General features: G+C 46.1%; 2 non-coding genes across 2 annotated transcripts; one reads left to right on the top strand and one right to left on the bottom strand.

Moving 5' to 3' along the window:
- Positions 1-5,284: 5,284 nt before the first annotated feature.
- On the bottom strand, positions 5,285-5,359 carry Trnat-ugu (transfer RNA threonine (anticodon UGU)). The gene has a single exon. It is a non-coding gene; the product is annotated as a tRNA-Thr (tRNA).
- Positions 5,360-6,650: 1,291 nt separating this feature from the next.
- Positions 6,651-6,725, top strand: Trnat-ugu (transfer RNA threonine (anticodon UGU)). Its single transcript has one exon. It is a non-coding gene; the product is annotated as a tRNA-Thr (tRNA).
- Positions 6,726-11,313: the final 4,588 nt, after the last annotated feature.

The following is an 11,313-nucleotide window of genomic DNA, read 5'->3' as shown; positions in this document are numbered from 1 at the left end:
GTGACGATATGGACTCAAGAGGAGAACATGGCAAGTGCCATAATCTGACTTCCCAGGAACAATGTCCAGTGGAAGAGGCGCCAAAATAAGCGAAAACGGTCTCGGCTTGTCTTCAGAAGCTCGACCATTTCTGAGGAAACGACAGTCAAAGTTTTCGAGGTATTTTTTATGCCTCTTGGCGCATAATATGCTCAACCGAAGCGATGACACAACGGCTAGCGTCTCGGCTTCACAAAATTGGGTTTCGTGTTCGAAACCCGCACATGGGAAAGTTTGACACGAATATTTGCGGATAAGCCGAGAGACGTGTTCGCTTCTTTTGACCCCTCTTCAACGGAGCGAACTTTCTCGGAAATATGGTTATGACCCCTACGTGCTCGTCGGTCAGGACAACAATGTGCCAAGAAGAGTAGGCACGGGTTCTCCCAGAACGAGAACATCGTATTATTTTTCGACTGGCCCTGATGAGCAGACGTCGTTGAATGATTCTAGGGGGATATAAGTTGACTTAGACAAGATTTCCAGTTGCTGTGATGAATGGCAGCTTGCTATAAACGTAAGAATTCTACATCTACATATACATGACTACTCTCCAATTCAAAATTAAGTGCTAGCAGAGGGCCCACTCAACCGCCTGGAAGCTATTTGTCTATTGTTTCACTATCGAATAGTGCGCTGGAATAACGAACACTTCAGTCTTTCTCTATTTTAACAGGATGATCATATAGACCTGGGCGCCAACAAAATATTTTCGCATTCGGAGGAGGAAGTTGGTGACTGAAATTTCATAAAAAGATTGCACAGGTAGTTCCAGTTTTCAAGAAGGGTCGTCGAGCAGATGCGCAAAATTATAGGCCTATATCTCTGACATCGATCTGTTATAGAATTTTAGAACATGTTTTTTGCTCGCGTATTATGTCATTTCTGGAAACCCAGAATCTGCTCTGTAGTAATCAACATGGATTCCGGAAACAGCGACCGTGTGAGACTCAACTCGCTTTATTTGTTCATGAGACCCAGAAAATATTAGATACAGGCTCCCAGGTAGATGCCATTTTCCTTGACTTCCGGAAGGCGTTCGATACAGTTCCGCACTGTCACCTGATAAACAGAGCAAGAGCCTACGGAATATCAGACCAGCTGTGTGGCTGGATTGAAGAGTTTTTAGCAAACAGAACACAGCATGTTAAAGTAACCTCTGGCGTGCCTCATGGGAGTGATATGGGACAATTGCTTTTCACGATATATACATATGACCAAGTAGATAGTGTCGGAAGTTCCATGCGGCTTTTCACGGATGATGCTGTAGTATACAGAGAAGTTGCAGCATTAGAAAATTGCATTGAAATGCAGGAAGATCTGCAGCGGATAGGCACTTGGTGCAGGGAGTGGCAACTGACCCTTAACATAGACAAAAGTAATGTATTGCGAATACATAGAAAGAAGGATCCTTTATTGTGTGATTATACGATAGCGGAACAAATACTGGTAGCAGTTACTTCTGTAAAATATCTGGGAGTACGCGTACGGAACGATCTGAAGTGGAATGATCGTATAAAATTAATTGTTGGTAAGGCGGGTACCAGGTTGAGATTCATTGGGAGAGTCCTTAGAAAATGTAGTCCATCAACAAAGGAGGTGGCTTACGAAACACTCGTTCGACCTATACTTGAGTATTGCCCATCAGTGTGGGATCCGTACCAGATCGGGTTGACGGAGGAGATAGAGAAGATCCAAAGAAGAGCGGCGCGTTTCGTCACAGGGTTATTTGGTAACCGTGATAGCGTTACGGAGATGTTTAACAAACTCAAGTGGCAGACTCTACAAGAGAGCCGCTCTGCATCGCGGTGTAGCTTGCTCGCCAGGTTTCGAGAGGGTGCGTTTCTGGATGAGGTATCGAATATATTGCTTCCCCCTACTTATATCTCTCGAGAAGATCACGAATGTAAAATTAGAGAGATTCGAGAGCGCACAGAGGCTTTCCGGCAGTCGTTCTTCCCGCGAACCATACGCGACTGGAACAGAAAAGGGAGGTAATGACAGTGGCACGTAAAGTGCCCTCCGCCACACACCGTTAAGTTGCTTGAGGAGTATAAATGTAGATGTAGATGTAGATCTCGCCGCAGAAAAAAAAGTTTATATAGATCAATTATTTGGGCAATAGCAAACATCACTTCTGTTTTACTCGATGAGTTTCCGTGAGTTATTACAACTGTGACGTTTCTGACAGGAGACCACGAACCCAGTAGCACAACTGAGACGATACTCCATAAGCACGCAATTTGGTTAGAAATCACTTGTGAGGAACTGTGTCGAAAGCCTTCTCGAAATCTAGAAATATGAAATTGATCTGAGATCCCCTGTCGATAGCATTCATTACTTCGTGTGAATAGAGAGCAAGTTGTGTTTCACAGGAACGATATTTTCTGAATCAGTGCCGACTATTTGTCAATAAATCGTTTTCATGGATGTTCGAACACAGTATGTAATATTACTCCAAACTCTTCAGTTTTCAGTAACTAAAGAAAACGCTCTGCATGTTGAGTATATGGAATGTAACTTGATGGGCTTTCAAATCTTTAAAGAACTGAATGAATTTTGACATTACTGCAGTTGCAAAGTTTTTTCATCTCTTAGAAATAATAGCTCCAAAATCTTGCAATAAGGTCCTTTTTTGGAGGAAGTAATTTATTCACATGCTCAAGTTACGTTTTTAGTAGTGTTTTAAGTTGTTTCCTTTTTTGCTCATAGATTTTCACAGTAGTGTAGCTCTAATCGATGTACGTACAAAATGGTTTCGAAGATTATCATCAGCAGCAGCACTGTTACGTGCAGGCAATTTCATCAAATAATCATACAAACACATATACTCATGCGAAATACAATCAAGTAAACGTTGTATGTCTTGCTTTTTGTTCCTGATAATACTGTAGCCTTTTCAAAATTAAAAACTGGCACTTCCGGGAATAAAAGATTCTTGGTATTTTCACTAAGTTTCAATTCAATACTTGACGCAATTTTACATCTCACAGAAGTAACAACAGTTAAACTACTAAAAGCGATACGTAACGCATTGTGCATTAGACTGTCGATAGATGACATGCGAAGATGATTACTGCTGAGCGGGAATTATTGTAGGAGTAAAGCACGTTCAAAACTGACACTGTAATGAAGTCACAAAAACCCATTCACAATGTGTGTCCCGCGCCCGGGTTCCCGGGTTCGATTCCCGGCGGGGTCAGGGATTTTCTCTGCCTCGTGATGACTGGGTGTTGTGTGATGTCCTTAGGTTAGTTAAGTTTAAGTAATTCTAAGTTCTAGGGGACTGATGACCATAGATGTTAAGTCCCATAGTGCTCAGAGCCATTTGAACCATTTGAACCACAATGTGTGGAATAAAGCCCTTTTCATGCTGAAGGATGCATTTATGTGTATGGAAACCGGTACCGTTCTTAGCGTATTTTGTCCAAAGTTGCAGAAAGACCCTTTCAAAAATGACTGCAACATATGTTCCAAAATCCTAATGTAAAACGTTGTCACTGATGTGCTGCTATAATTCAGCGTACTACTCGTATTTCCTCTTTCTTGAGTGTTGGTATGCCCTGTGCAACTTTCCAGACATTAGGGACGGGTCTTTCATTGAGCGAACGGTTGTATATGATTGCTTAGTACAAAGCTATTGTATAAGCATACTCTGAAAGGAACCTAACTAGTATACAATCTGGACCGGAAGCCACGCCTTTTTTAAGTGATTTAAGCTGCTTCGCTACACCGACGATATCTACTTCTAAGTTAGTCATGCTGGCAGTACTTCTTGATTCGAATTGTGGAATATTAACTTTGTCTTCTTCGGTGAAGGAAAATCGGAAAACCATGTTTAGTACCTCCACATTAGTTGCATCGTGATTGGTAACATTACCATTGCTAAGGCAAAGTGAAGATGTTGATTGCATACTGCCGCTGGTGTGCTTTACACATGACCAGAATCTCTTTGGATTTTCAGCAAACTTTTGAGTTTCGTTGTGGAAACTACTAAAGTGTCTCACATTGCAGTCTGCAGTAACTTTCGAACTTCAGCGAAACATCACCATCTTGGAAATAATGTACTCTATTAAATTTGGCATGATTTTTTCGTTCCTTCTGCAACAGTTTCTGGCCTGTTTTGTGTACCTCTGTGGATCAATGCTATCTATTTTTAAGTTAGTTGCTACTAGTTGAGTACCCGACATTGTTTAGGTTTGTTAGTTATTTCATTCTACTCGTTGATCTCCCCCTTCACCTTCTCTCTGTCCAATTACTCAGCCCCCTCCCTCTCTGTCCATCGCCTTCTACCCCCCTCTGCCCATCTCCTTCTCCCCCATTTCTGACCCACCTAGTCCACCCCCCCCCCCCCCGGTCTACAGTCTTTTCTCTGTCCATGTCTTCCTACCCCTCTCTCTGCCCATCTCCTCCTCTTCCCTTTCTCTGTCCAATTCTCCTCACCTTATCTCTGTCAGTATCCTCTTCTCCCCCTATACATATCCGTTTCCACCTTCCCTGTCTCTGTCTGTTCATCTCCTCGTCCCCACTATCTCTCCACGTTATCACCTTCATCCCATCCCAATAGGAGTTCCTGGCCCTTATCCTTTCCAGATAGTAAGCAATACACGGGCCGATCACATTAATGTGACCACCGCATATGTCTGACATCAATTTGCGATAACCACTCAACAGATGGCAGGTGGCAACACAACCAGTGGAGGGCATATGAAGCGAAACAACTGCAGTCGTTGCCGTAAAGCGGAAACGGAGCGATTTATCTGACATCCAAAACGGCATGATCATTGGCTTTCGGGGCAGGGGTGGAAGAATTTCAGAATTGACTAAATTGGCAAATAGCTCGCGGTCCGCCGCGGTTCAAATATACAGTGCACGGCAAAATGTCGCTATCGAAAACCAACGTCGAGGCAACTGTGGCGCACCAAGGGCCAGAGATGACAAGGGTGAACGACGGCTGCGTAGATGTGTACGGGAGAACTGACGTGCAGATGTTGAGCAACTGACTGCCCAGATGAACCAAAGGACTACCAACAGTGTCGCCTCAATTACCGTTTGGCAAAGTTGCTGCGTATGGGCCTCCGCAGCAGGACTCTGATTCACGCAGCCACGCTGAGTGATGTTTATCGGCATCGTCGACGAGGGCTGGAATTGTGACGCCAATACCGCAAGTGAAATTAGAATTATATTAATACCTCCAGCTGCTGACGGGCGTTGATATGTATCAACGTGGGCAGGTGAAAATGTGTGCCCCGACCGGGACTCGAACCCGGGATCTCCTGCTTACATGGCAGACGCTCTGTCCATTTGAGCCACCGGCGGCACAGAGGATAGCGTGACTGCAGGGACTACCTCGCGCACGCCTCCCGCGAGACCCACATTCTCACCTTGTATGTCCACACACTACATTCGCAGTGTCCCACCCCAACACACTCATTACTTGTAGAAGACATTCTAACCAAGTCCCGTAAGAATTCGGGGAATATGTGTGCATCCGCACGGAAGAAGGATGTCTTGGCCGGTATTGCCAGAACTTTATAGTTACAGGGCTATTACAAATGATTGAAGCGATTTCGTAAATTCACTGTAGCTCCATTCATTGACATATGGTCACGACACACTACAGATACGTAGAAAAACTTATAAAGTTTTGTTCGGCTGAAGCCGCACTTCTGGTTTCTGCCGTCAGAGCGCTCGAGAGCGCAGTGAGACAAAATGGCGACAGGAGCCGAGAAAGCGTATGTCGTGCTTGAAATGCACTCACATCAGTCAGTCATAACAGTGCAACGACACTTCAGGACGAAGTTCAACAAAGATCCACCAACTGCTAACTCCATTCGGTGATGGTATGCACAGTTTAAAGCTTCTGTATGCCTCTGTAAGGGGAAATCAACGGGTCGGCCTGCAGTGAGCGAAGAAACGGTTGAACACGTGTATCTGGACATGCTGGAAAATTGGCTCATGCCACAACTGGAAACCGACAGCACCGACTTCATCTTTCAACAGGATGGTGCTCCACCGCACTTCCGTCATGATGTTCGACATTTCTTAAACAGGAGATTGGAAAACCGATGGATCGGTCGTGGTGGAGATCATGATCAGCAATTCATGTCATGGCCTCCACGCTCTCCCGACTTAACCCCATGCGATTTCTTTCTGTGGGGTTATGTGATAGATTCAGTGTTTAAACCTCCTCTACCAAGAAATGTGCCAGAACTGCGAGCTCGCATCAACGATGCTTTCGAACTCATTGATGGGGACATGCTGCGCCGACTGTGGGAGGAACTTGATTATCGGCTTGATGTCTGCCGAATCACTAAAGGGGCACATATCGAACATTTGTGAATGCCTAAAAAAACTTTGAGTTTTTGTATGTGTGTGTGCAAAGCATTGTGAAAATATCTCAAATAATAAAGTTATTGTAGAGCTGTGAAATCGGTTCAATGATTTGTAATAACCCTGTATATGTATATGGCGTCTGTTCTTTCGGACATGTCCGAAAGAAGATGTTGGCGTGGGACACTGCGAATGTAGTGTGTGGACATACAAGGTGAGAATGTGGGTCCCGTGGGAGACGTGCGCGAGATAGTCCCTGCAGTCACCCTATCCTCTGTGCCGTCGGTGGCTCAGATGGATAGAGCGTCTGCCTTGTAAGCAGGGGATCCCGGGTTCGAATCCAGGTCGGGGCACACATTTTCACCTGTCCCCGTTATACATATCAACGCCTGTCAGCAGCTGGAGGTATTAACATAATTCTAATTTCATTCCAGGCGGCTGCAGGTCATCAATGGTGTCTGTTCTTTCGGACATGTCCGAAATAACGGACACCATATCCATATAAGTATAAAATATCACAAGTGGACGTCTACTGAGTAGCGATAGGTGGCCTTTTCAGATAAATCACACTTTACGCTCCATCGGAGAGGTGATCGTTGGCATGTAGAGCGTGAAACGTCTGACAGTAAACATCCTGAAACAATTGTCGGAAGGGTGTTTACCGTGTCCACCCCTACATGCAGTTTGTTTTTCCTCGGCGCAGTAGCGTCTAACAGCAGGACGGTGCAACGTACGACACAGCTTGCTGTGTTCATGTGGGGTTCGAAGAGCAGCGGGATGAGTTTACAGTCTACTCCTCTGGCCGCCAAACTTCCCTGATTTAAACCCAATCGATAGTCTGTAGGATCACTTCAATGTGGCTACACGTGCCATGAATCCTCAATCGAGAAACCTAGGCGCAGTTAGCCATGGAACTAGATTCTTTATGGTCCCGCATCCCTGTCAATATTGTCCCACCTCTCCTCTTGCACGTCTCGCAGCGGTTCGTGCAGGAAAAGGTGGTTTATTCAGGCTTTTGACTGGTGGTAACATTAATGTGGCTTGACAGTTTACACACGTACATTTTTGTGATATATGAAGATATCTTTCTTCTGCGATCTTTTTTGATGAAATAAAGTCTTACGTTGCCCTAAGGTACGCCGAGTTACCTATAAAAACACCATGAAAACTCGCCTAGAACAAAATTAGAGATTAGCGCGTTCAAACAGACACACACGACGCTTTTACAGTTTTATTATTAGTGTAGATATATGCCTCTCAATTGCTTTCGACACTATTCCTTTGAGTATAATCCACATCTTGTCTACGTTTACATAGTTGGTTTGGAAGGAGTAGAGACTGTCTGACTGTCTCTTAGGTAGGCGTCAACCGAATCTCCGCCTGCTTTTTTTTAGATCGATATACTTTGTGTTTATTTTTGGTGGATTTAGATGTCACGGTATTCAGTCTCGGCAAACGACCTTGCGGTCACTAAGCCCTATATCCATCCTGGTGCTCCCTGTCTGCTCAGGATTATTTGTTGGTAGGTAAGTGGTCAACCACGTTTTTGCATCTATTTCCACTTCGAGTGCCTGAAGTAATCGTTCAAAACAATTTTCGCAAAAAGCGTCAGTACGGTTTCGAACGAAGTTTTGTGCCTACCTCTTACATTAAACATGTATTTTCGCCAACATATCTACGGTAGATGGATATCTCTGCCAACTATTATCGCATGACTGGGTTACTCGTTAGAAAAAGACTCAAGTTTTCTTTGAATTATTCAGTAACTGTGTCATCTAAATAGGGGAGGGGGGGGGGGGGCTCGATAAAAAGAACCAATTTTAATTTATTCCGACTCTCAAGTATAGCTTCTACTCATACTAACACACAGGAAGAAACTACTTCAATTTCACTATAAAGTAAGCTATTCCTAACTGCAATAAAGACCCCACCAACAACTGGTTAAATAATCTTATGTACTTCGTAAAAATTTCGGCCGAACTTGTCTCCGGCTTTAGACAGCTTTCAGTGCTTTCTATTAGCGTCTGAAGCTTTGGTTCTTTCCCCACCACAGCCGTGACAGTTTACAGTTACAGCACCGATTGTTTCTAGGTCCTGCGTTTTCCCTGCACCCTATCTGTACTTTCCCGAGACATACTAACCTAAAAAATCCCCCAGTCCACAGCCCTCGCTACCCGTGTAACCGCCTCCAGTATGTAATGAACCCATGACATATTAAGTAGAATCCGAAATCCCACGAAACTACGGTGCAAGTCGAGGAATCTGCAGTCTGCATTATCGCAGAACGGTCTGAGCCTCTGGTTCCGACCCTCCACTTGTCTCTGTACCAGAGGTCCTGTTGACGATGCTGCACATGGTAAGCCATGCTTTGATCTCGCAAACAGTACTGGGAGTCTTTACCACTTCAGATAGCCGCCCGAAACCAGAAAGCATCTCTTCCAATATAAAGCGACACACAAAATTAGAGCCGACATGAACCTCTACCTGCGGTTGACTGCACTCTATGCTCTTCATGGCATCCGGAAGGACCCATTCAACATCTAAAATACACTCCTGGAAATGGAAAAAAGAACACATTGACACCGGTGTGTCAGATCCACCATACTTGCTCCGGACACTGCGAGAGGGCTGTACAAGCAATGATCACACGCACGGCACAGCGGACACACCAGGAACCGCGGTGTTGGCCGTCGAATGGCGCTAGCTGCGCAGCATTTGTGCACCGCCGCCGTCAGTGTCAGCCAGTTTGCCGTGGCATACGGAGCTCCATCGCAGTCTTTAACACTGGTAGCATGCCGCGACAGCGTGGACGTGAACCGTATGTGCAGTTGACGGACTTTGAGCGAGGGCGTATAGTGGGCATGCGGGAGGCCGGGTGGACGTACCGCCGAATTGCTCAACACGTGGGGCGTGAGGTCTCCACAGTACATCGATGTTGTCGCCAGTGGTCGGCGGAAGGTGCACGTGCCCGTCGACCTGGGACCGGACCGCAGCGACGCACGGATGCACGCCAAGACCGTAGGATCCTACGCAGTGCCGTAGGGGACCGCACCGCCACTTCCCAGCAAATTAGGGACACTGTTGCTCCTGGGGTATCGGCGAGGACCATTCGCAACCGTCTCCATGAAGCTGGGCTACGGTCCCGCACACCGTTAGGCCGTCTTCCGCTCACGCCCCAACATCGTGCAGCCCGCCTCCAGTGGTGTCGCGACAGGCGTGAATGGAGGGACGAATGGAGACGTGTCGTCTTCAGCGATGAGAGTCGCTTCTGCCTTGGTGCCAATGATGGTCGTATGCGTGTTTGGCGCCGTGCAGGTGAGCGCCACAATCAGGACTGCATACGACCGAGGCACACAGGGCCAACACCCGGCATCATGGTGTGGGGAGCGATCTCCTACACTGGCCGTACACCATTGGTGATCGTCGAGGAGACACTGAATAGTGCACGGTACATCCAAACCGTCATCGAACCCATCGTTCTACCATTCCTAGACCGGCAAGGGAACTTGCTGTTCCAACAGGACAATGCACGTCCGCATGTATCCCGTGCCACCCAACGTGCTCTAGAAGGTGTAAGTCAACTACCCTGGCCAGCAAGATCTCCGGATCTGTCCTCCATTGAGCATGTTTGGGACTGGATGAAGCGTCGTCTCACGCGGTCTGCACGTCCAGCACGAACGCTGGTCCAACTGAGGCGCCAGGTGGAAATGGCATGGCAAGCCGTTCCACAGGACTACATCCAGCATCTCTACGATCGTCTCCATGGGAGAATAGCAGCCTGCATTGCTGCGAAAGGTGGATATACACTGTACTAGTGCCGACATTGTGCATGCTCTGTTGCCTGTGTCTATGTGCCTGTGGTTCTGTCAGTGTGATCATGTGATGTATCTGACCCCAGGAATGTGTCAATAAAGTTTCCCCTTCCTGGGACAATGAATTCACGGTGTTCTTATTTCAATTTCCAGGAGTGTAACTCCTCTCAGTCTAAAATGGCTCCTCTCAGTATGCACACAGACTGCAAAATGGATTCCTTCCCCTCCTTGGCAGTCATATCCCTAAGGTTGCCCAGACTTGCAGGCTGAGATGCTTCCTCTATAACAAGACAAGTGACTGTATCGCGCTCATGATCTTTGTCAGCCACAGATAGCGCCTGAAACCTGTTTGTCATACGAACCAGGGAGGCCTTTCGATCGGCGCCCCTGGAAAGCCTATCGTTGAGGGCCACATCTTGGAACGACTTCCCGCTCAACCATTGGTGATCGGTCAAGCTCTGTGCAGACAGCAACTGGAGCAGCCACAGCAGTGGACCGATCGGCGGACACGTGGGATGTGCTGGGCATCCCTTGGATCTCCACATCCGGCCTCCCATAGTGATTCTCGTTGGTAACAGCCTAAAGCAGTGGGCTGTGCTGTGAGTGAAGGGTAACAACTCAACTCACATTCCAACAAAGCAATCACACACCAAACATGGGGGAACTATACACTACATAGTTAATACATTGTACACTACCCAATCAATAACTACCCTTGATATTAAAATGTAGGACTATGCTTTGTAAATACCTAAAATGCAAGATATTTAAAAATATAAACTAGAAAGCACACAGGAAAATCAAAGTAAGCCTCCATTCAGGCTAGCGTTAATAGTGTACTGCTTGGCACAGTCACATCGATTAACTATCTAGTCGTAACGTTGTAAAGCGATATGAAATAGAATGAGCACGTGAGTATCGTAATAGGGAAGGCGTGTGATCGACTTCGGTTTATTGGTAGAATTTTAGGAAATTGTGGCTAATCTGTAAAGGAGACCGCATACAGAACACTAGTGCGACCCATTCTTGAGTACTGCTGAAGTGTTTGGGATCTGTATCAGGTCGGATTTCAAGAAGACATAGAAACAATTCAGAAACGTGGTGTTAGATTTTTGACTGGAAGATTCAA

This window comes from Schistocerca cancellata, chromosome 9, assembly GCF_023864275.1.
Source record: "Schistocerca cancellata isolate TAMUIC-IGC-003103 chromosome 9, iqSchCanc2.1, whole genome shotgun sequence".
Classification (NCBI taxonomy): Eukaryota; Metazoa; Arthropoda; class Insecta; order Orthoptera; family Acrididae; genus Schistocerca; species Schistocerca cancellata.
This window is presented reverse-complemented; position numbering and strand designations above follow the sequence as displayed.